Raw genomic sequence first — 27,159 nt, forward strand, 5'->3', positions numbered from 1 at the left:
ATTAAAACTATGGCACAATTTACCAGAGGAAATTCATCCTGTACTCCAGGAGCTATTCAACTCCAGATTCATACTATTGTTGATTAGAACTATATGTCTGAGATGGAAATATTGAAGGGCTAGATTCATGGGTTTTCCATCTAACTGTATATCATTCATTTTGTTTTCATATGTGGGTAATTAGAGCACACTCTTTTTGGCTGTTAACAAATTTCATTTTTGTTGTTATTGTTTAGTTATTTTCAGTATTTTTTACTCTTTGTGACCCCTTTTTGGGGTTTTCCTAGCAAAGATACTAGAATGATTTTCCATTTTCTCCTCCAGCTCATTTTATAGATAAGGAAACTGAAGCAAACAGGATTAAGTGATTTACCCAGGGTGATAGAGGTAGTAGTTTGAGATCACATTTGAACTCAGTTCTTTCTCACTCCAGGTTCTATCCACTATACTACCTAGGTTCCCCAGTGTATTTCATACAATTAGCACAATATCAGTCCCTGGTAAAAATATTTGGATGACATCAAATATATACAGAGAATCTCTTTTCTACTAAGACCTTCTGTTAGACATCCTCCATGATGAGAAATATTTTTAGTAAGCATATAGTTCTCTATTTTATACCACATTTTTATATTTAATGGTAAGAAGACTATTAAACAAAATTATTCTTCTGAGGGATCAAAAGTAGGTGCTATCAAGTGGGCAGTCCTAAAAGTGCTTTGTCAGGAGAATTGAGGAAAGCAAAATTGAGGGGACACAAAAGACAAAGTTCACTGGCTGTACCATTTTGCCTCAAGCCAGCCCCAGGGCTCAATGCTATTATTTTCATACATGAGAGATCCATTTTTAGTTGGACTGATTTTAAATGGGCTTAGTTTCTGGTTAGAGCTGAGATGAAAGTAAAAAGGGGACCCAAGAACAAGTTCTATAGCTACCCTTGTCACGATAAATGATTAGTTTAATATACAGCTGAACCAGAAAGGCACATTCTGGGAGGTAGATTGTAATTTTTGTCTTGACTCACCAGTCAGACCATTTAGGATGTGGACTATGGGCCTGCTTCTTTCTGAAAGAATCACTTCCCCATAGTGTGGGCAATTAGCAGGGAAAAAAATATCATCAATGTCAGTCTCAGAATTCACCCTCATGTTGAATCCTGCAGGGTATCTGGGGAAAGTTCAATTCTATCTATACAATCCACTTGGAGAAGAGAGGAACAGAGTAGTCCCCCATCCTAAAATATTTTCCACATCAGATTACCCTCTCCTCACCATTAGAATCAATCCTTGAGATTAGATAACAGAATCTCAGGCAAATTTTCTTTAAAAGGTCCCTCTTAATGTGAAGATAAATCATCTGGAAGGGGAGGGAGGATGATGGAGCTCTCCTTATATTTCCTGTACTTTTCAATGAGCACGATAAAGGGTATTTTACTTTAACAGGCATCTGTTCAATAAAAATCCACTAAGATTTATTTAATTTCTGTGTAGGGAACATAAAGGTGATTAAGGTGTACTTTCTGCCATTAAAATGCTTATAATACAAAAAGATTAGCTATCTTTCTTGAAGGAATAGAAAGCCTGGTTTGAGTGAATAAGATTGAAGACAAGAGAGGTTCATTATTTTTGGTGTATACATATTCACTGTGTATGCATACCAATTTAGATCATATGGAAACATACCTGTCCCCTTGTGTATTGCTGAACATGGCCAATGTGGGCAGGATTGGTTTCATACAGATAAAGGAAGATGGGAGCACATGGGGATAAGTAACGTGCAGCTAGGAGGCCAGAGGGGATACAAAGGCACTAGTTGGAGGAATACAAATCTCTAGAATGAAGCATCATAAGGATAGAGGTGAACTAGAAGGAAGGTTAGTGCTAGTAGAGCACTGAGAGAGGGCATATACAGAAAAGAAACCTATAACCCTGCACTCTTGCCTCATTTCAGTGCTGTCTTTAGATCTTCCAGAAGAACAAAGGATAGAGACAAGACATTTGTATATGCTTTGGTAGTTCGGTACTTGCTGAAATTCAGAAGATATTGTTAACACTTATTCTTTCTCTGCAGATAAAGAAAAAACAACTGAGTTTGTCACTGAGGTAGCTGAAATTATTAGTTTATTAGGAAACTACTTACATGCATCAAAGCCTCATCAACAAGGGATTTCAAATATTTTTTCTCTCTAGATTAATTTATTTATATTCAATTTTCATCAGTCACTTGCATAAATTTTAAATTTTCTCCCCCTCCCTCCCCAAGACAGCATTCAATCTTATATGGGCTCTCCATACTCTCCATATACATTCTCATTAAAGGTCACTAGTCATGTTGCATAGAAGAACTAAAACAAAAGGGAAAGCATGAGTAAAACTAAACACACCAAACATAAAAAAGAGAAAACAGTCTGCTTCATTCTGTGTTCCAACTCCATAGTTCTTTCTCAGGATGCGGATAGTGTTTTGAATCGAGTCCTTTGGAAATGTTTTAGGTCTTTGCATTTCTGTGAAGGACTAAGTCTATCAAAAATAGTCCTTGCAAACTATGGCTGTGATTGTGTGTAATGTTCTCCTGGTTCTGCTCACTTCACGCAGCATCAGTTCATATGTTTTTCCATTTTTTTCTGAAGTCCACCTGTTCTTCATTTTTTTATAGCACAATAGTATTCCATTATATATCTACCCTCATGAATTCCAGTACTCTGGATTCCAGGTACTCTCTCCTTACCATGAGTCATTGTCTTGAGATCCAAAGGCTTTTCACTCACCCTATACTAAGCAATTAATTTTAACTTGTATTCCTTTATGCTGTTTGCCCTGGGCATCAGAATTGCTAGTCATATCTCCATGGAAAACCAAGGTGCATCAGGATGCCAACCCGTACCTTACCGCTCTAAGTGAGGTATTCTTAACCTGGGGACCATACTTTAGTTTTTTCAGTGATTACTATCTTTTCATATAATTAGAGTCTTTTCTAATCTCATGAATTTAAATTTATGCATTTAAAAACCTTATCTGACAAGATGGGGTAGAGGTTCCTAGACTTCCAAATGGGTCCGAGATATAAAAATAGTCCAGATACTCTGGTCTAAATGTTTAAGAATACCAAGTAGGATAGAAAGGTAAAATTAAACAGGCAAGACTTCCTGGATATAAACCTTAATGGAGCTATAGGAAGGTTAATGTGGGAAGCAGGAAGAGTATGGGAATTATTTTGAGCTATGTCACATGCCTGCCTAGTTTTTTTTCTCTAAATAGACTGAGTTTCTCCAAGGCAAGGACCAAAATTTATATTTCTTTATAATTCTAGGTGAGCCTCAACCTTGATACAGCAGTTACCTAGGGAAGGGCTGGGCATAGATGTCAATTGTTCAATAATTACTTGGTAAATGATTATAATGTTTAGGAACTTTAATATTTGTTATGGACATCCTCCTGACTGAGATTTCACCAAGACATGGAGGAGATTACATTGTTAGGACTTCATCAAGCTCATGAATCATTCTTATTGTTAATCTTATCTATGCCATTCAATTTCAATAAGTACTGATTAAGTTCATATTATGTACCAAGCACATGGGAAGGTATTGTGGCATGGAGGTTAGAATGCATGGAGGATAGAAAATGTGCCTTGGAGTCAGGAAGACCTTGGTTCAAGTTTCACTTTCATCTGTGCTGGATGTGTAGATACCGCAAATTACTTTTTCAATACAATTTGTGGAATAATCTTTGATCTCTAGTTTCCTCAACAGCAATCCTGCCGAATGGAATTATAGGTCAGGTCAGGACCAAAATATGTATGCAGGGAGGAAAGAAGACCCACATGCACACACAGAAGGACAGAGACAGACAGAGACTCAGAGGGAGATAGAGAGACAGAGACACACAGAGACAGACATACAGAGACAGAGAGAGAAACAGAGACAGAGAGACAGAGAAGGGGGAGACAGGAAGACATGTGTGCACGCACACACACACAAAAATACGTAGAACATAGCAGAATAACTTTAGTATGTTAGAGCTAGAAAGGGACCTTAGAGATAATCAATTAAGGCACTGTACTAACTGATAAGGACACAAAAATAACTAAACCATTCCTCTTACTGTACTGGGAAATAATATGCACACATGTAAATCAGTCTAAAACATATGGAAAATAAATTTAGGGTTATTTGTTTAGGTCTGTGGAAGCACTAACAGGCAGATCAGGAAAGATCTCATTTAATAGGCAGATCTTGAGCTGAAATTTGAAGAAAATTAAGGATTCTAAGAGATGGTGATAAAGAGTAATTGCTTTCCAGGAATGAGGAATAGCCTGTACAACAGGGTGTGAAAGACAGGTGAAATATCACATGTAAGGAACTGGCAAGTGAGTCAATTTGGCTAGATCGAAGAGTGTTCCAAGGAGGGTAACATAACGATCTGGATTACTGCAGTCAGATCATGAAGGACAACCCTCACATTTCATAGAAGGTCCAGAGAGGAGGACTTCCCTAGAGGATCTGTGGTCGCTGAAGGAGGTGGGGGGAGGGGGAAGATTTTGCACCAAAGTCTTCTCCACAATGTAAAATGGTCCATATGGGAAACATGTTTTTGAAAGAAGTTGCATTAAATACTTCTTTGCCACTAAGCCTTTTTATCTGAAAGTGGAAACTTTTCTTCTCCTAGGAGAGTAGGGGCTATTTGTCTTTTCTATTTGTATCTACACCCTTTTTACATTGTAAATACTTAACAAATATGCTTATTTGTTTACTCCATCTTTTATTCAATGAAATCATATCTATGATACTTTATTGAACACCTGCCAGTGTACAGTCCCATGCCAAGCACTTATGGGGAAAACAAAAATGGAAAAGACCCATGCTATAAAGAAGTTTGTAGTACAACTGTAGTGACGTAGACACATGAAACATTGAAATAATAACACAAAATAAGATATAACTGAATAATAAGAATTATGGACAGACCCTAGTACTACAGGACTTTTGACAATGGAAAAGCCTGTGTGAACTGGATTGCGCTGGGAAAATCTTTATGAAGGAAATCTTCGAGCTAGTCTGAGGAGGGTTTGATGAATGGAAAGTAATGGGGAGGGCATTTCCAGCCATTAGGTGTTTGCAAAATAGTATGACAGTGCTAAGTCTTTCAACTGGACTCCAAAAGTAATGATTTCCTCACTTGCTAGTTATATGACCTTTGGAAAGTCTTTTACATTTATTATCTATTTGTATCTCCAGCCCTTAGTATGAGGCTTGCACATAGGAAGCATTTAAATGTTCGTAACTATTACTATTACTACTACTACTACTACTACTACTAATTTAACATCTCTGGGACTCAGTTTCTACAAAATGAAAAAGTTAGGAGTTCAGGTTGCAGGTTGAAGTATCAATGCTTTTAAAATTCTTTTTAATCATGCAATGCCAAGGGAAATTTTCTTCTCTCTGCTCACTCACATTTGCTTTTGGACGGTACATTTAAATACATGGTATACTTGGCACAAGATAAAACGTTAAAGACCCTGGATATATAGTCCTGAAAGTCCATTAGCATCAGCAAACATGATAAAAATATTCTTGGTCCTTGGGAAAGCTAATTCACTCTAATCAAAGAATTAAAAACATTATATGCCTACTGTATGTAGAGCCTCCTACTGGAGGAATGGGAAATAATGAAATTCAGATAGAAATGGTATCTTCTCTAAAGGTATTATATCACTGTATCAGATATTATGGCCTCTAATTTTATCAGTCTTCTTTCTTTCCTTCTTGCTCTGGCTTATAGCATTCCACTGGTATTGTGGTCTCAGGAACGTAATTGTTTCTTCCTAATATTGGATTCTTTATGGCCTCAGATTTACCTCAGTGATGAAAAAAAAGAAACTTTTTAATCTTTGCATATTTTTAGCACCAATAAGAAAGTCATTATCCTTTATTTATTCAAATCCTGTAAACATGTATCACTGTTTGGAGAACAGTGATTTCAAAAGAGAATTTATTGTACCTCATAGTATAGTATTTCCTATGTACACAAGGGGGTAGAGTAGAGGATGAAGACATTTATTTTGGGGGGTTCTACACATACATTCTTGTAAAACACATTTTTACATTGCTCATGTTGTGTAGAAGAATTAAAATGAATGGGAGCAACCATGGAAAAAAACAAAACAAAAGAAAACAAAATAGGAAATAATCAGCTTAATTCTGAGTTCTGACTCAATGGCTCTTTCTCTGGATGTGGATGGTAATTTGCATTGAGTCCTTTGGAAATATTTTAGGTCCTTGCTTTGCTGTGAAGGGTGAAGTCTATTATAAACTGTCCTAGCACACTGTGGCTACTACTATTTGTACTATTCTCTTGGTTCTGCTCCTTTCACTCAGCACCAGTTCATATAAGTCTTTCCACATTTTTCTGAAGTTTTCTTGTTCATCGTTTCTCATAGCACAATAGTATTTCATTACATTTATATACCACAGCTTGTTCAGTCATTCCCCAGTTGATGGACATTCCCTTGATTTCCAGTTCTTGACCACAACAAAAAGAGCTGCTATAAATTTTTCTGTGTGTGTGGGTCCTTTTCCCATTTTTATGATCTCTTTGGGATATAGCCCTAGAAGTGATATTGTTGGGTAAAAAGGTATGCACAATTTTATCGTCCTTTGGGCATAGTTTCAGATTGCTCTCCAGAATGGTTGGATCAGCTCCAGCAACAACGAATTAGTGTTCCAACATCTCCAGTATTTATCATCTTCCTGTTTTGTCCTATTAGCCCATCTGATAGATGTGATGTGGTACCTCAGAGTTGTTTTGATTTGCATCTCTAATCTATAGTGATTTAGAGCATTTTTTTATATGACTGAAGACGTTTTTTAAAGTCATCAAACATTTCCTTCTTCCCTACCACAACTTTTACTTTTTCTTTAGTTTGTTATTTTATTTCTTCTTGGTTTTATATGCCCATCTTGTTCATTACAAAACGACAACAACAAAATTGTGTATTTTTACAACTGAGAAATACTCAAGAGGGTCTTTGCCTGACCCCTGACTTTAGTCAAGTGCCATTTTTAAACAATATGTATTGTTTAGTTACATATTCACAGTAATGATTGCTGACATTTGTTTAGTGTTTGAGAATAGTCTAGCAGAGAGATTATTCCCCTCCCACTTTTTTCTTTTTTTTCTAATTAAAGAATCATCCCTTGACTGACTTCTTAAAGAGGCCTATTCATTGAATTGGCCTTACGTCACTAAAAGTGAGAACCTGAAAAAACCTTAGCCTAAAAGGATCACGGTCTTTCATTGCATCCTGGGCAATCTCTAGTCATCTTGTTGAATATCAGGCCCCTGGATCCAGATGTCTCTGGAGGAGAGAGTGAGGTTGGTGATTTTGTATACCTTTCCTTCATTCAAATCAGAGTCAACTGCAAGTCATGTCATCATCATTTTCCTGATGTCATGGTCCTCTTCAAAAAAAAAAAAAAAAAGGACAAACACAAAGCATACAAATCGAGAGGGAAGGAGTTTGGAATCAGGAGACCTGGCTCTTCCAAGTATAATCTGTGTGACCTTGGACAAATAGTTTCATTTTTTGGCTTCAGTTTCTTCATTTGTAAAATAAAGGAATTGGATTACATGACCCTGAGATTCCTTCCAGCTCCACATCTATGAAATTAGTTATGTTTTGGAAGTGCTTTACATATATTATTTGATTCTTTACAACAAGCTTCTCACTTCTCATAGAGGTTTGCCGTTTCCTTCTCTAGCTAATTTTGCAGATGAGAAAACTGAGGCAAACAATGTTATGTGACTTGCTTTAAGTTATATATATATATATAGTAAGTATCTGAGGCCACTTAGGTGCTCATTTTGCCATGGTTCCTATAGTCAAATATATCCTATCCATTTACAACTGAAAACCTGCAGTTAGAAAAAGCTAAATTAAACTCCTACTTATGATCCATGGATAAATCATTTCACTTTGCTTAGCCTCAATTTTCTCCTATTGGATTTAGCAATTCAGAAATTACTGCTAGCTTTGTAGAGATTCGTTTCTGTTGAGGGGTAGGGTTGGAGGATAGATTAGAAGTTGAGAGTGCATGTTACATGACTTGTAGGCAATGACCAAGGACAGATTTTTTCCTCTATGAAAAGTAGGAGAAATATAAAATAATAGCTTGAGGGTATGAATTGATCAAAGGAGAGTATTTTTTTTTAAATTATGAGATCAATTGAGATTAAATAACATAAATTTGTAACATACCTACCCAATAGGCACAGTTGTGTGGTTTCCTATACCATAATTCAGCATCATGAGAGCAGGTGTGGAGTATTATGATGAGAGTAGCCAGTTGCAATGGTGTTTGTCAAAGTTTGAGTTATAATAGAAAAAAGGGTCAAGTAATTTAAGGTTACAGATTTACTATAGGGTCAAGATTGTGAAGGGAGAAAAGTGAGTTAGGATGATGGACTTGGAGACCAAAGCAGGTGTGTGTGTGTGTGTGTGTGTGTGTGTGTGTGTGTGTGTGTTGACTAGGTAATGATAAAAAATTATTAAAAAAGGAGGTGTAAAACAGAGAGAGATGGAAGGATTGGGGGTTATTTTCCAAGAGTCAGAACTCAGAGTTCCAGATTGTGGAGGTAGGATAGTGAAAGGTGATGATAAATCAAGGGCATATTCATTCCTATCATGGTGATGTGAAATGAAAGTGCAGGTCATAGGAACTGAGGAAGTCAAAGAACTGGGAGGATAAGGTCTTTGATGGGATATTAACATTAAGTTCTTAAGTCAGAGGTCAGGTGTTGGGGTTAAGACAAAGACTGTAGTCCAGGCACTAAATTTGTTGCGAAAGGGAGAAAATAAAACAAACAATGAAAACAAGGATCTGGATAGAGCAATGTAGATAAATGGATGAAGACTGTTAAAATATGGAAGCAGAATAAAACTCCAGAAGTGTCAGTGAGGAGAAAGAAGATATCCTGCTTCTCCCATTCCAACATCTTAGGATGTTGGAAGGAGAAATATGTGACATGGAGATGGAGGCTGGCTTGGTGTCCACATGGATACAGCATCAGTGGTGGGACTAGAGGGTTGTGTATAGCAACAGCAGCTTTTGAAGATCTTTAGCCAAAAATGGTAAGGGAAACTGGTCAGAAAAAGATCACAGGGGACCATAATGCTTGCACTGGATATAGGACTAGACAGTTTGACAGTTCCATTGCCTATACTCACTTCAATGATAGAGAAGAGAACTTTTGGCCTAAAGAGATCAGGGGACTTGAGGAGCAATATGGCTTGCTATCCCAAGTAAGCAGGGACCCTGAGGAGCAGAATAATTTTCAGTTATAAGGGATCAGGGACCCTGAGGAATAATATCACTTGAGGCAACAGGAAATCAGGGAACTTTCCAGGGTATGAACCAGAGCACAGACCAGGAAAGCAGTGACTACATTTCCAAGTATCACTTCCAAACCTCCAAGCATGCTCTGAAAACGGCAGTGTAAAAAAAGCCTGATATGTGGGGCAGTGCCCCTCCATACTGCCACTCTAGGGATATAGCCCAACTTTAACATTAAGTTCTAAGTAAAGAAAAATGTCTGGAAAAATAAGCAAACAAAAAAGAAAGAACCTGATTATTAAAAAAAAAAAATTACTATGTTTACAGGAAAGATCAAGACACAAACTCAGAAGAAGATAACAATGTCAAAATAGCCACAAGCAAAGCTACAAAGGGAAAAATGCAAATAGAATACAAGACCAAGAAGAATCTCTGGGAGAGCTAAAAATAATTTTTAAAATCAAAGAAGAGTGATAGACAATAAATTGTATAAAGAAATGAGAGTGAGGGATGAAAATTATGACAGCACAATTAAGAGCTTGGTAACAGAGGGATAAAAATAGTGAAGAAAATAACACCTTAAAAATGGAATTGAGGTAATGGAAAAAAAGAGGTATGAAAGTTCACTAAAGAAAATAATTCCTTAAAAACTAGAATTGAGCAAAAGAAAACTAATGACTGCATGGAAGTTCAGGAAACAATAAAACAAAGTCAAAAGAATGAAAAAAAATGTAAGAAAAATAATTCATTGTAAAACAACTGATCTAGAGAATAGATCAAGGAGAGCTGATTTAAGAATTGAATGTCACAATAAAAAAAGAGCCTAGACATCATATTTCATGAAATTATTAAGAAAAACTGCATCAGTATCCTATAAGCAGGAGGTAAAATAGACATTGAAAGAATCTACATATTACCACATGAAAGAGTTCCAAAACTGAAAAAAAAAAAATCTCCTAATTATGGGAATACTATAGCCAAATTCCAGAACTCCCATATCAAAAAGAAAATACTTCAAGCAGCCAGAGGGAAAAATGAAATATTGTAGAGCCACATTAAGGATCACAGGAAATTTAGCAGCGAACATGTTAATGGAACAAAAGACTTAGAATATGATATCATGGAAGTCTAAAGAGCTAGATTATAACCAAGAATATCCTATTCAGAAATGCTGAGTGTCTTTCAGGAGAAAGAAAAAAAGGATATTTAATGAAAAAGAGGACTTTCAAACATGTATGATGGAAAGACGAACCTGAATAGATAATTTTACTTTCAAATACAAGACTCAAGAAAAGCACACTAAGACAAATATTAAAGAGAAATCAAAAGGGAAATACAAATCAAGAGGGTTAAAACCTTTTCATTCCTATATGGAAAGATAATACATGTAACTAATAATTTTATTATTATTAGGTGAGTTTAGAAGGACTTTACATAGAGGGCATGAGAATGAGTTAATTATCTTGGGATGATTAAAAAAAATAGATGGGCAAGAGATGGATGCCCTAGGAGGAGGGAGAGTAAGAATTGAGAAAATTTTCTCATATAAAAGAGGAAAACAAGGATGAGTTTTTAGAATGGAGGAAAAAATATTGTGGGGAGGTTTAACAAAGTTTAAACTTAATTCTCATCTAAATGGGCTCAAATAGGGAATATGTGTGTGCATATTATCTATTACACACACACACACACACACACAAACAGGCATATGCACACACACGTGTTTATAGAAATCCATCTTACCAAGCAAAGAAGTAGGAGGGAAGAAGGGCAAGAAATTTGGTTTGATAAAGGGAAGCAATATTAATGGAGTCAGTGATCAGAAGCAAATAGACTTTAAAGGATAAATAAGATAAAAAAAGAGTGTGAGGGAAAGAAGGAGGGTGGCAGAGAGAGAGAAAAAGAGAATAAAGAAAATAGAATATATATATATATATATATATATATATATATATATATATATATATATGTTTCTATATGAATGGGTTGAGTTCACCCATAAAATGGAAACAGCTAGTAGAATAGATTAGAAACCAAAATTCAACAATGTGTTGTTTAAAAAATTATACTTCAAACAGACATACACAGAGTTAAAATCAGGGTAGAAGAAATTTATTATGCTTGAGCTGAAGTGAAAAAGATAGGGTTAGGAATCATAATTTTAGACAAAGCAGAAGGGAAAATTAGATCTAATGGAAAGAGATAATTAGAAAAACTACATCTTGCTTAAAGGCTCAATAGACAATTTAGTAATATAGGAATGCTAAATATATATGCACCAAACAGCAGAGTAACCATATTCATAAAGAAGAATACAAATGAAGTATAGGAGAAAATAAATTGTGAAACTATGCTAATAAGGCACCTCAACTTTCCCTTTTCAGAGCTAGATAAATCTAACTATAAAATAAATAAGAATGAAGTTAAGAAGATGTATAGAATTTAAGAAACTTATATATGATAGATCTTTGGAGAAAACTGAATGGGAATAGGAATGAATATATCTTTTTCTAGGCTGTACATATTACCTTCGCAAAAACTGACCATATTTTAGGGCATAAAAACCTCAAGAAAAATGCAAAAAGGCAGGAAATTTAAATGAACCCTTTTCAGACAATAATAAGTATTAAATACAGTAAATACAGATTTAAAAAGTGAACTAAGTAATATATTCCTAAAGATTGACTGGGTCAAAGAACACATTAGAGAAACAATAATTTCATCAAAGAGAATGAAAACAATGATATGATGTGCCAAAATTTATGGAGTGCAACCAAAGCAACACTTAGGGGGAAATTTTTGTCTCTAATAGCATACAGTGAGAGAAAGAACAGATCAATGAATTGAATATGCAACTAAAAAGCTAGAAAAATAAACAGTTAAAAATCCATGATTAAACACCAAAAATGAAAATGCTGAAAACAAAAAAAGATATTCTATAATAAATTGAAAGTTAAAAATGACTTAAAAACAAAGTTAGAAACTCATTTTACTAAAAAAATATAAACCATTGGCTAGTTTGATTTAAAAAGAAGGAAGAAAACCCCATTATCTTTATCAAAAATGAAAAGTGTAAAAGTAATACTAAAGAAAATGAAATTAAGGGATATTTCCTCAATTATATGCCAGTAAAATTTACAATCTAAGTGAAATGAATGAATATTTGCAAAAGTATATACTGGTCACTTAACTGAAGATGAAATAGAATACTTAATCTAGGGAAAGAAATCAAATAAACCATCCATGAGCTCCATAAAAAAAAAAATCTCCAGGACCAGATGGATTTACAAGTAACTTCTACCTAACATTTAAAGAATAATTAATCCTAATATTATACCAAACATTTGAAAAAAGAAATAGACTATTACCAAATTAAGTTTATGACACAAATATAGTTTTGATATCTAAGCTAGAAAAAGTAAAAACAGAGAAATAAAATTACATAAATTCCCTAATGATTATTGATTCCAACATTTTAAATAAAATACTAGCCAAGAGATTATAAAAGTATAACAAATGATCATATACTATGACCAGGTGGGATTTATATCAGGATTCAATATTAGGAATTATAATTCAATATTAAGTTCAATATTAGAAAACTATCAGTATAATTGATCAAATCAATAACAAAAACAACAAAGATCATATGATTATATCAACAAATGCAGAAAAAGCTTTTGACAAAATATTGAGAGCCTAGGAATAAACAGACACTTAAAAGGATAAGTAGTATTTATCTAAAACCAAGAACAAGAATTATTTGTAATGAAGATTAACTATAGGCCTTCCTAATGAGAACCAGGGTGAAGCAGGAATGTCCATTATTACCACTGTTATTAAATATCATAGTAGAAATCCTGGCTGTAGCAGTAAAAGAAAGGGAAAATTGAAAGAAATAAAAACAGCAATGAGGGGAAAAAAAAACCAAGTCACTCTGTGCAGATGGACATCATAATAAACTGAGAAAACATTAGAGAATCAACTAGTTGAAAAAATTCACAACTTTTCCAAAGTTGCAGAATATTACACAAGTCCTCATAAATCATCATCACTTCTATATATTTCCAACAAAGGCTAGCAGGAAGAGATAGAAAGACAAATTACATTTAAAATAGTTGCAGGCAATATAAAACACTTGAAACTCTACCTGCCAAGACAAGTCAGGGACTATATGAATGAATTGCTAAACACTTTTTACTCAAATAAAGATAGATCTATACAACTGGAGAAATAGGTAGACCAAGCCAATATAATAAATATGCCAATTCTACCTAAGTTAATTTACTTTTTCAGTGCCAATGATACTACAGAGTAATTATTTTATAGAATCAGAAAAAAATAAAATTCTTCTGGAAGACCAAAAGGTCAAAACTGTCAAGGGAATGGAAAAGGTAGAGAAATCAGCCTAGCAGTACCAGATTTCAAACTATATTACAAGGTGATAATTAATGAAAAAAAAATCTAGTAGTTGCTAAGAAATAAAATTATGGATCAGTAGAATAAATTAGGTAAAGACTATCCAATAGTAAATGACCATAGTAATCTAATATTTGATAGCTCCAAAGGTCTAAGCTTTGAGTATAATAACTTAGCATTAACAAAATTTGCTGGATATACTGGATAGCAGTTTGGCAGAAACTAGACTTAGAACAACACCTCACATGATATACTAAAGTACGGTGAAACTGGTAAATGGTTTAGACATAAAGGATCATATCACAAGCAAATTAGGGAAGTATGGACCGATGTACCTATTAGATCTTTGTGTAAGGGAATACTTTACAATCAAATGAGACAAAGAGTACAGTGAGCATTAAAATTTTTTAGTTGGTGTTAAAACATTTTTGTACAAACAAAACTCATGCAGCCAAAATTGGAATAAAAGCAGGAAACTGGTAAAAAAAATACAGCAAGTTTCTTTGATACAGGCCTCATTTCTCAAACATATGAGGGACTAAACCAAATTTATAAAAATAAAACAATTCCCCAAATGATAAATGGTCAAAGGATATCAATAGGAAATTTTCAGAAGAATAAATAAAAGCTGTCAATAGTCACATGAAAAAATGCTTTAGTAAAAAAATCCTTTAGTAATCACTATTGATTAGAGAAATGCAGATTAAAGATACTCTGAGACACTACCGTACACCTATCAGATTGGCTAACAAGAGAGAAAGGAAAATCACAAATACTGGAGGGGATGTGGAGAAAACACTAATGTATTTTTGTAGACTTGTGAACTTGTCTAATCATTCTGAAGAATAATTTAGAATTAAGCTCAAAGAGATATAAAACTATATACCCTTTTATCCATGAATATCATCATTAGATTTGTATTTCAAAGAGATCAGAGAAAGTAGAAAAGAATCTATTTGTACAAAAATACTTATAGTGGCTTTTTTGTGTTGGGGAAGAATTGGAAATTGATGACATGCCTATTAATTGGAGAATGGCTGAACAAGTTATAGTACATGATTATGAAAAATAACAAACAGAGAAGTTTAAGGATCTGGGGCATCTTATAAGAAGTGATACAAAGTAAAGTCAGCAGAACCAGGAGAACATTGGAAATTGTAACAGCAATTTTATAAACAGTGATCAACTGAGAATAACTTAGCTACTCTGCTCAAAATAGTGATCTAAGACAATTCCAAGAACCCGCGTTGAAAAATGCTGTCCATCTCCAGAGAGAAAACTGATGAACTTAGCACAGATGGAAGCACATTTTTTCACTTTATTTTGTTTTGTTTTGTGTGTGTATTTCTTTTGCAACATGACTAGTATTAAAATGTTTTGCATCACTTGACATGTTTAATTTATATCATATTGCTTGGCTTCTCAAAGAGTATGAGAGGGTAAGGAGAGAATTTAGAATTCAAATTTTTATAAAAATAAAATAAGATAATGTAATTTAGAAATATTTAATGAAATAAATTATGTACATGTATGTATATATATATGTGCATATGTGTATGTGTATGTGTGTGTACGTAAGTATCTAGAGTGCTTTAGCAAAGAAATGGAGAGGTAAATGTATGACTGTCTTGGCCCTCAGCAAGTTATGCTTCCTTAGGTCAGATGGAGTTATCTTTCAGTTCCAGTTTTTCTTTGGCTGTGCCCCCCTGCCTGGTATGCTGTCCCTCTTCTGTTCTGACTATTTACTTGCCTGGCTTCAAGTCCCAAATAAAATCATGCCCTTTACTGCAAGTCTTCCCCAACTCTTCTTAATTTTAGTGTCTTCTATCTCTTAATTATTTCCTATTGTTCCCATAGGTCTTTTTCTTTGTGTTTATTTGTTGACATGTTGTCTATTCTGTTAGATTCTGAGCTCCTTGAGGAAAGGGACCACCTCTTGTCACTTTGTATTTCCAGAATTTAGTACAGTGCCAGGCACATAGTAGTTGCCTAATAATGGTTATTAATTTATTGATTGAATCTTCATAAGCTACAGATTCAAAGCTTCATCCTCAGCTCTCAGTCTGGAAATACAATCAGGATAACATAGGATTTAACAGCTTCTACAGTAAGGGATCAAAGGACTTTGAATATGATAGTCCAGAGGTCAGAGGAGTTAGGATTAAAACCTACCCAGAATCACCTACGCAGCAAAACTGAGCATAATACTTCAGGGAAAAAATGGAACTTCAGCAAAATAGGGGACTTCCAAGCATTCTTTTTTTTAAACAAATTTAATTTTTTTCCTTTTATTTATTTATTTTTTGTTTTCAACATTCATTTCCACAAGATTTTGAGTTCCAAATTTTCTCCCCATCTCTCCCCTCCCCCACCCTTTCAATACTGTGCATTCTAATTACCCTTTCCCCGAATCTGTTCTCCCTTCTATCACACCCCTTCCTTACTTTATCCCCATCTTCTCTCTTTTCTTGTAGGGGAAGACATTTCTATACCCCATTACCTGTATTTCTTTTTTCTTAGTTGCACACAAAAACATTTCTCAACATTCCTTCCTTAAACTTAGAGTTCCAACTTCTCTCCTGCTCTCCCCGTTCATCCCCACTGAGACAGCAAGCAATTCAATATAGGCTATATTTGTGTAGTTTTGTTGAAGACTTCAATAATAATCATGTCCTGCCCCCTCATTATTCTATTCTCTTTTTAGACCTTATACCTCCCCTAAAGTGATTACTTCTTATTACTCCTTCCTCCCTTTTGCCCTCCCTTCTATCATTCCCCCATCCTATTTATCTCCTTCTCTCCTACTTCCCTGTAGTGTAAGATAGATTTTCATACCAAATTGAGTGTGCATGTTATTCCCTCCTTAAGACAAATGTGATGAGAGTAAGTTTCATGTTTTTCTTCTCATCTCCCGCCTCTTCCCCTCCATTGAAAAAGTTTTTTCTTGCCTTTTTTATAAGAGATGATTCACCCCATTCTATTTCTCTCTTTCTCCTGCCAATATATTCCTCTCTCACCCCTATATTTTATTTTTAGATATCATTCCATCCTATTCAAGTTACTCTGTGCTCTCTCTCTCTCTCTCTTTCTCTTTCTCTACATACACACACTCACACACACACACAGACACACACACATATATATATATACATATACATACCTATATATACACACACACATATGTGTATATATAGGTATGTATATATGTATGTATAATCTCTCCAACAGTCCAAATACTGAGAAAAGTTTCAGGAGCTACACATATTGTCTTTCCATGTAGGAAGTCCCTTATGATATCTCTTTCCTATTTACCTTTTCATACTTCTCTTGATTCTTATGTTTGAAAGTCAAATTTTCTACTCAGCTCTGGTCTTTTCATTAAAAATGCTTGAAAGTCCTCTATTTCACTGAATGACCAATTTTCCCCTAAAGTATTATACTCAATTTTGTTGGGTAGGTGATTCTTGGTTTTAATCCTAGTTCCTCTGACTTCTGGAATATCATATTCCAAGCCCTTCAGTCCCTTAATGTAGAAGCTGCTAGATGTTGTGTTATCCTGATTTTATTTCCACAGTACTCAAATTTTTTCTTTCTGGCTGCTTGCAATATTTTCTCCTTGACCTTGGGAACTCTGAAATTTGGCTAAAATATTCCTAGGACTTTTTCTTTTCTAATCTCTTTCAGAAGGTGATCTGTGAATTCTTTCAATATTTATTTTATCCTCTGATTCTAGAATATCAGGGCAGTTTTCCTTGATAATTTCATGAAAGATGATGCATAGGCTCTTTCTTTTGATCACAGCTTTCATGTAGTCCCATAATTTTTAAATTGTCTCTCCTGGATCTATTTTCCAGGTCAGTTGTTTTTCTAATGAGATATTTCACATTATCCTCTATTTTTTCATCTTTTTGGTTTTGTTTTGTAATTTCTTGATTTCTCATTAGCTTCCATCTGCTCCATTCTAATTTTTAAACAGCTATTTTCTTCAGTGAGCTTTTGAATCTCCTTTTCCATTTGGCTAATTCTGCTTTTTAAAGCATTCTTCTCCTCATTGGCTCTTTGGGCTTCATTTGAATTAATCTATTTTTAAAGGTGTTATTTTCTTCATCATCTTTTGGTTCTCCTTTAGCAAGTTGTTGACTTGATTTTCATGATTTTCTTGCCTTGCTCTCATTTTGTTCCCAATTTTTCCTCTAACTCTCTCACTTGGCTTTTAAAATCCTTTTTGAGCTCTTCCATGACCTGAGACCATTGCATAATTATTTTGGAGGTTTCAGATGCTGAAGCTTTGACTTTTATGTCTTTCTCTTATGGTAAGCATTGCTCTTCCTCATCTGAAAGGATGGAAAAACATACCTGTTCACCAAGGAAATAAACTTCTATAATCTTATTTTTTCCCTTTTTGGGGAATTTTCCTTCCAGTTACTTGACTTTTGAGTCCTTTGTCAGGAGGAGGGTATACTCTGGGGACCTGTAAGTTCTCAGTTACTTCAAGGTGGCACAATCAAGGGGAGGAGTTTACTCCTCTCCTGACCTGTTCTCTGGTCTGGGACCTACCAAAGCTTTTCTCTCTGGAATCTGAAAGTAGAATTCTCTTTCCAGAGCTTCCACTAGCTCCACCAGACCAGCCAGCCCTCCTTCTCACCTCAGGACCACCACTCAGGGCTGAGACTCAGCTCAGCGGCTCAATTCTCCCAGAGTCTTCAGGCCAAGGGCTCCAAAAATGAATACTGCTGCTGCTGCCACTGCCACCTTGGGCTGGGTCTAGGGTATGATCCTGATCCCTTCTCACTCAGATGAAAGAGCTTTCTTACTGCTCTTTGAAGCTACCTTTGGCACTTGTGGGTTGAGGGTTCTGGGAACCACAGCTGCTGCTGGGGATCCCATCCCTGAGTGCTACTCTGATTCTGTTCCTGCCAGTGCCATGCAGCCAAAGCTGGGCTGGGCTTTGTGGACTCCTCCCTGCTCCATCATGTTTTAGAACTTTCTTGTCAGCCTTCCAGTCTACCTTGGGCTGGAAATCTCTTTCACTGTGTCGTTTTGTGGCTTCTGTTGCTCTAGAATTTGTTTAGTCATTTTTACAGGTATTTTATGGGCTGTGGAGTAAGAGCTAGAGTAGGTGCCTCTTTCTGCTCTCCCATCTTGGCTCTGCTCCTTTCAAGCATTCTTGTTCAAAATACCAGTGTTGAATAGAAAATTTAACTTTAAATACTAGAATCAAGAGCAATATGAAAAGAGAAATGGGAAAAAGACCACAAGGGACTTATTAGAGTTGAACTGTTTGCATGCCTACATGGAAAGATGATATTTGATGATATTTGTAACTAATGAGACTTTTTCAGTATTAGGGGAGTTAGAGGGAATACACATGCATACCCACCCACATGTGTGTAGGTGTTTATGAGTATTTATGTATATGCATATATGTGTAGGTATGTATATTACATGGATATAGGTGTGTATATATATATATATATACACACACACATACATACACACATACACACATAGACAGAGGGCACAGGGTGAGATGAATATGAAGGGAGAATACCTACAAAATAAAATTTAAAATTGAGTGGAATGTACTAGGAGAGTAAGAAAAAGGGAAAGGTAGAATGTAGTACATCATCTCACATAAAAGAGGCAAGAAAAAGCTTTTGCAATGGGTGGCAAGAGGGGAGAGATAGATGAAAGGGAATAAGTGAGCCTTACTCTCATGGAAGTTGGCTTAAGGAGGGAATAACACACACTCAATTGGATATGGGAATATATTTTACCCTGCAGAAAGACAGGGGAAAAGGGGTTAGGAGAGAGCAGATAATATAAGGGACAGCAAATTGGGGAAAAGGATAATCAGAAGCAAACATTGTGGAAGGACAGGTCAAGGGAGAAAATGGAATAAATGAAGGGTAGGATAGGACAGGGGGAAATGTGATTAGTCTTTCACAACATGACTATTATGGAAGTGTTTTGCATGGCTACATATGTATGACCTATATTGAATTGTTCACTTTATCAATGACGGTAGGTGGGGAGAGAGGAAAGGAAAGAATATAGAAACCAAAGCTTTAATAATGAATGTTAAAAATTGTTTTAACATGCAACTGGGAAATAAGATGCATAGGCAATGGAATATAGAAATCTATTTTTTCCTACAAAAAAAATAGAGGGGAGGGGATGTTAGAAGGGGGCTTAACAGAAGGGAGAACAGACTGGAGGAAGGGATGGAAGGGGTACATGCTGTCCTGGGGGGGCAGGTGGGAAGAGATGAGGAGAAAATCTTGAATTCAAATTTCTGTATAAATAAATGTTGAGAACTGAAAAACAAATAAATTTAAAAAAACATTGAAAATAATTCACTGATCACCTCCTGATTGAGATCCCTAAAAGAAACTCCTAGGAATATTGTAGCCGAACTCTCAGGTCAAGGAGAAAATATTGCAAGCAGCCAGAAAGAAACAATATGAGTATTGTGGAAACACAATGAGGAAATCACAAGATCTAGCAGCTGCTACATTAAGGGTCCAAACTGCTTTGAATATGATGTTCCAGAGGTCAAAGTTGCTAGGATTTAAACCAAGGATCATCTGTTCAGCAAAACTGAATATAATTCTTCAAGGAAAACATGGTCATTCAAAGAAATAGAGACCTTTCAAGCATTCTTGATGAAAAGATGACAGCTGAACAGAAAATTTGACTTTCAAACGCAAGAATCAAGAAAATTATGAAAAGATAAACAGAAAAGAGAAATCATAAGGGACTTACTAAAGTTGACTTTTTACATTTCTATATTGAAAGATAATATTTTTAACTGTTGAAACTTCTCTCAGTATAAGGGTATTTGGAGGGATTATATACATACAGACAGAAGGGAGAGGGTGAGTTGAATATGAAGGGATGATATCTAAAAAATAAAATTCATGGGTTAGAGAGGACTATATCAGGAGGAGAAAGAAAGAAGTGCAATGGGGCTCTCACATAAAAGAGTCAAGAAAAAGCCTGTTCAATTCAGGAGGAGAAGGGTGAGTTGAGATGGAAAGAGTGAACCTTACTCTCATCTCATTTGATTTAAGGCGGGAATAACATGTACACTCAATGTGGTATGAAAATCTATCTTATAGTACAGGAAAGTAGTGGGGGAAGAGGATAAGCATGGAGAGGGGGCTGATAGAAGGGAGGATAAATGGGAGGAGGGGTAATTAAAATAAATACTTTTGAGGAGAGACAGAGTCAAAAGAGAGAAGAGAATAAATGGGGGGTAGGACAGAATGGAAGGGAATATAGTTATTCTTTCACATCATGACTGATATGGAAGTGTTTTGAATGACTAAGCATATATAATCTATATCAAATTGTGTGCCTTCTTAGTGGGGATGGGGGTGGAAGGAAGAAGGGAGAGAAGTTGGAATTCAGTTTTAAAAACAAATGTTAAAAATTGTTTTTACATGCAGTTGGGAAATAAGACATATAGGCAATGGGGTATAGAGATCTATCTTGCCATATGGGAAAAATAGAGGGAAAGGGGGTAAGAGAAGAGAGTGGTGTCATAGAAAGGAGGGCAGATTGAGGAAAGGAGTAATCAGAATGTACAGTCTGTTGGTGTGTGCAGAGGAGAGAGATGGGGAGAAAATTTGGAACTCAAAAATCTTGTGGAAGTGAATGTTGAAAACTAAAAATAAATATATTACTTTAAAACGAGAAATTTTTTCCAAACTGAAGACACAGAAAAAAAGTATTGATGCCCAGGCCTTAGACAAATAATTTTCGAGGAAGGGTGGTGCAATTATTGCTTTATGCCTTTTTTTGCTATGTTTCTGTTTTTCCTGGTCATAGAATCATGAAATTTAGTGCTAGAAGGGAATTTAGAGATAATTTCTTCCATTTCTGAGAGACTGGACTAAATTTACACTTGGAGTCAAGGGAACAAGAGTTGAATCCAAGATCCCAATATTTACTAGACTGATTGATCCAGAGCATTTCAATTGGCTGCTTTGAGTTTCACTTTCTTCATCTTTAAAATGGTGATAATACCTCTACCACATTCTTAAGAGTTGTTGTGAAGAAAGAAGTTTTTAAATTCTGAAGTGCTTATAAAAGTAAAAGTTATCACCATTATTATTATCACTTCATTTTTCTCATCTTTTATTAATGATGTTTGGATAGAAATAGTTGTGGGATGAATCACTATCCTGCTGTTATCCTTTTATATTTCATGTCCTATGGATTACTGAACAGGTGAATAAGACATCTCTGAACTCCCGGAAAGCATCCTTGGTTCAACTCCAGTAGCAGATAGGACCATAGAGGTGCTGTACATCTCAACCTTTTCCCATTTGATTTTGATCACCTATCTCTGGTATCCATATTTTAAAAGTTCTTTTCTCCCTTTTCCTCATAGCTTAGGGATTATTAGCATTTTGTATTAGTTATTTGCCAGAGAATCACAGGATTGATCACCCAAAGCCTCCTACAATATATCAAAATATTAATGCCTTTCAGTTCTGAATCAACATGACTTGCCAGAAGTAGACCAGAGGCTCTTTGAATTCTCTGTGGTACCCTGCCTTATGTTATTATTTTTATCACTAAAGGAGAAACTGAGAATGAAGGAGGTTAAATAGGAGCTTTATAGTTCAGTGCTGAGGGATTTAGAATGAAGAACTGATCAAAGTAAGCCAGAGAAAAAAGAAATAGAGTAATAAAGAGAAAAATATAAAGAGAAAAATGGAATCAGAACATTAGAGGTGGAAAAGCCATTAGAAGCCATCCAATTCAAATCTCTAACCAACACATGAACCTTTTTTTTTTAACAACATCCGTAACTTCTTGTGGTCTATTCATTTGAACACACTAGTGAATTACAGTCACTATTTCTCACAGGAGCTCATTCCATTTTTAGACATTCCAAATGTTAGACATATACACACACATATATGTACATATACACATACATGTATGTATAAATATATACACATGTTACATGCAGGTACATGTGTTATATTTTATTATTATAATTTACTCTACTAATAACATTACATATATGCATGCATGTGTGTATACATACATCTATTCATACATGTATAGATGCATCTGTGTACACATATCTGTAGATATCTATATGTATATCTATATAATCTCTCCTATTTGATTGTAAAGTCCTTAAAGGCAAATACTTTTATTTTTATCTTTGTATCTGTCAGTCCCTATCATAGTGCCTTGAAGGGAATAGCTGCATGTTTGTGAAGTTCATCTGAATTAGAAAGACCTTATAAATATTGACTCTGAATTTACTTGTCTATAACATCTGCAAAATTGACTGGTTGTAACCAAACAGACAGTCCTATCGATACTGGTTGGCAGCTTTTACCTCTCTCCTAAATCTTCACTTCTCCAATCTCCGCTTTCTAATTCTTTCAGAGACCCTGCATAATCTCTTTGATACCTTTCACATACAATCTAAAAGGCAGGTCTTCTGCCATATTGACATCCCTACTCCAAATGTTAAGGGATTATTAAGCAGCACTGAAAAGATTCCTGAATTCTTGGGTCTGCAGTTCTAATGAAATTTATTGAAAGCTCTAAAGAAAATTAATTCGACCCAGCGCAAAAGTGCAAGGAGGAGAAATGGGAGGAGACCTGTAAGTCAAAGTTGGCAAGAGTAGGGCACTCAGGAATACAACATTTAGCTGAGTGCCTTTGAGTGTTTTTCCAAAATATAGGAATGAAGTGTGACCTTGGTGTCAGTTTTGATGTTGTGTTATGAAGATTTCATCTTAGTTTGTAGAATCTGTAAGGATAAAAATTAAAATGCCAGGGATTTCTTGTCTCTACCATCTTTTGTTGGAGGTAGTTATTAATGTTCTATCAGGCCAGCATCAGTGTGTTAATTGTACCTTTAGCCACTGACCACTGTGAAGAGATTAGTGAACAGCACAGTTATACATCAGTGAGCTGTCAAGACCTAATTACCTTCATATGCATCTGCAAATGACATGAAGAGAAGCAGAATGGATGGGCTCCCCTCTTCTTATTGGGTACTAATATTTGTGAGCATGAATTAAATTGAAATCAGCCAAGTTCCTAAGCAACAAGTAAATTTCATTTAAAAGGAAATATGTGTTTAGAAGTTTCATTCCCATCTCTATACTTTTGCTTATGTGGTGTTTTCACATGATTGCTTACTACTTTTCCATAGTCTAACCATTCTTCAAGGCAGAAATTGAGTCTCAGTTACATCAGAACCTTCCTTTCCCAAGGTACTCCAGCCTATACTCATCTCTTCTTTTGCTGAGCTCCTTTAGCGCAAAGTCTCTGTAAAACTCCTTTGGACTTTGTCACATGCCATATTGCATTGGTATTTAAGTGTTACATAAGTTTCTATTTTTATGCCTTCAAAATCCTCAGAAGAAGGATCATAGTCTTATAGTTCCTTTCATCTCTTCAGTGCTTATTTCTGGGCACATTGTGGGCCCTCAGTGATTTGCTGAGTGGCTAGTTGATTTCATCTCTACAGATACTAAAGATGATAGTATGCCACCTGTACTACATTGTTATTTACTTTGATGATGCTGTAGCTTCCAGGAAGTACCTTGCTATCTTCCATTTTCCTCCCTTTATTGGAAAGAGTAAATCCTTTCTTTGCCATTTCACCGAACATAAAATCACACTCATTCTTCAAGGCTCATTTCAAATGTCATCACCTACATAAAGCCTTTTCTGATGTCAGAATTAGCAATGATCTCTCCCTTTACTGAACTCTATTACTTTGAATTTTATTGCTGTGTTAATCAACAATTCAATTTAAGTATCCATTAAGGACCTACCATGTAGAGGGTACTGTCCTGGCACTGAGGATACAGAAACTAAAAAAATGCAAAATAATCCTTTCTCCCAAAGCTTTTCTAGGTATCAGATCCTGAGTGATGCTTATTTATCTTTCTTTTTTATCTCCCCTACTAAAGCCAAAGTTCTTTGAGGGTAGAAACAGTTTCTTAAAAAACTTCACACCAGTGCCCAGTCCATTACCTTGTAAATAACAGGTAATAAATATTTGACGAGCAAATGAGCATATAATAACACCAGAAAATCTAAAATTAAATTGGAGAAAAAGTATACGTGACTTGAAATGCCCTTTTGAGGTATTTTATTTCTTTAATTTAAAAGCCTATAGCAAGCTGGACTATCATGTTCTGGTAGTGTATATTTAGCTCTTCCCCTTCCATATCCTGCCATGAGAGAATCCTATAGTATTAACATATCAATCAGTGTTCTACTCCCTGCAGACTTGAAGACTCAGTGGTTTTTCAAGCCCAGAGATACTACTATCATTTCATGCTTTATAATATGGTAGTTAGGAAATTAAATTCCCCACATAGTACAGAAATGCTAAGTTCTCCTTAGATCAGATCAGAATGAAAAAACGCAGTTTTGCATATCAGAAAGAGGAAAAAAAAGAAAGAACAAGACAGGTCACATTCTACCCATTTAAAGTAGATTATGAATAATGAGCAAGAGCTGGTAACTTGCACGTAACTGGAAATCTCTTTAGAATTATCCTTTCAACTTCAAGCTGTGGAATCCTGAGTGAAACTGGAATTTGTCATTGGACTTGAGAGTCCCCAATGCTATGGTGTGTAGAGGGCAAAGAGACTTTCCACTAAAATGAATTACTTTCTTTTGACAGTGCCAGCTGTTGAATTGGAGGGAGATGACTGATGCGCTGAAGCAGAAAAGGGCAGCCTGATGTATTAATAACAAAATCCTTGTCTTTCAGGCTGGGTCACAACACCGCCTTTTCTAACACTTGAAAAGAAAAAAAAATCTAGGTGCCTTTCTATGGCACAGAAGAGTTAGCTCCAAGCTTAGAGTCTAGACGTCTGGGTTTTAGTACTTTTTATTATAGAGATTAATCTTGTGATTTTAAGCAACCAATAGAAGGCAAGTAGAAAGAAACTCTGGCGGAGTAATGAATAAGAATTTTTTTTCATTTGAGACAAAAAAAATCAAGGGGGAAGAATAGTAGTGGTCACATTGAGGGCAGGTTCTGTTTCATCTCCCTCCAACCTCTCTCAGAACTTAGGAAAGTTCATAGCAAATAATAAGTTCTTAAAAACGCTTATTATTCGATGGTTTGGAATAGTAGACATTTATATACCTGCCACGTTTGCCTATAACTTTATTCCATTGCTCTCTCCTGGGACCATCTTCCCCTTCAACTTCTATGGAGTAATGCAGCTGTAAAATAAAAAGTCTTGGCATGAAAGTTGGCAGACCATCACAGGAAGGGACTATACTGGCACACAGAAGGTTGGCTTGAGTGAAGGAAACTCTTGGTTATTCTACATGAGTTATGGTGCTTGTCTCAGGACTAGGACTTCATAATCTTGAGTTTGGAATTCTAACAAAAGGAGGAAGTATGCTAGAAGATATCTAATGTCTCTCCCAGAGCTAACATTTTATAGTTCCATATTTGGGAAGAACAAGGGAACTGACGTGACAGTAGGAATGTGGTGGAAGCTACCTCTGTGCCTTCTTATTTGACTCTGGAAGAAATAGGAAATCATTAGAGTTTATTGAACCAGGAGACAAAATGGTCAGAATGGTGCTTTATAAAAATCACCTTGGAAAGTAAGTGATGGGTGAATTGGATTGTCAAGAGACTTGTGGCAGAGAGACCAATTAGAAGACTATTACAATATTCTAGACAAGGAGTGATGAGGCCTGTTCTACTATGATGGCTGTGGAAGTAGAGAAGAAGGGTCACGTACAAGGATGTTATAAATATATTAATGTCAGGTTTGGCAACTGATTGGATAAAGTGGAATGCAAGAGTGAGGAATTGAGAATGAACTTGAGTTTTCCAAACTGAGAGACTTTGGGGATAGTGATGTTCTAAACGGTAATAGACAAGTTCCATTGAAGAGAGGTTTTTGTTTTTCTTTTTTGGCAGGGGTGGAGTAGAGGTTCCAATGAGTTTTATTAGCAATATCTGAGAAGCAGTGATGATTAGGAGACTGACAAAGGTACTAGACACAGGCAACTATGCTGATTTTAAAAAACAGGGAAAACTGGGAGCAATTTAAACTTTACACTGATGACCTTGATTCCATTTTCTGGCAAATATCTATAAAGAACTATTAAAGGGATTATTTGTGATTCCTCTGAAAGGAAACAGGTAATCAATATGGGTCAAGATGGGTCTGTTAAGAACAAATCACTTATTTCTTGTATTCTTGTCATTTTATATGTGTTCTTTATTCTTCTAACTAAGGTATATGGTCCCTGAAGATAAGGCCTATGATCTGCTTCATCAGTATAGCTTCAGTGTTCAGCATCATGTATTGTACTTAATAAATGGTAATTAGAATTAAAATCTTGCCAGGTCAAGTTCATTTTAGTTTTGGCAA

Source organism: Notamacropus eugenii, chromosome 5, assembly GCF_028372415.1.
Source record: "Notamacropus eugenii isolate mMacEug1 chromosome 5, mMacEug1.pri_v2, whole genome shotgun sequence".
Lineage (NCBI taxonomy): Eukaryota > Metazoa > Chordata > Mammalia > Diprotodontia > Macropodidae > Notamacropus > Notamacropus eugenii.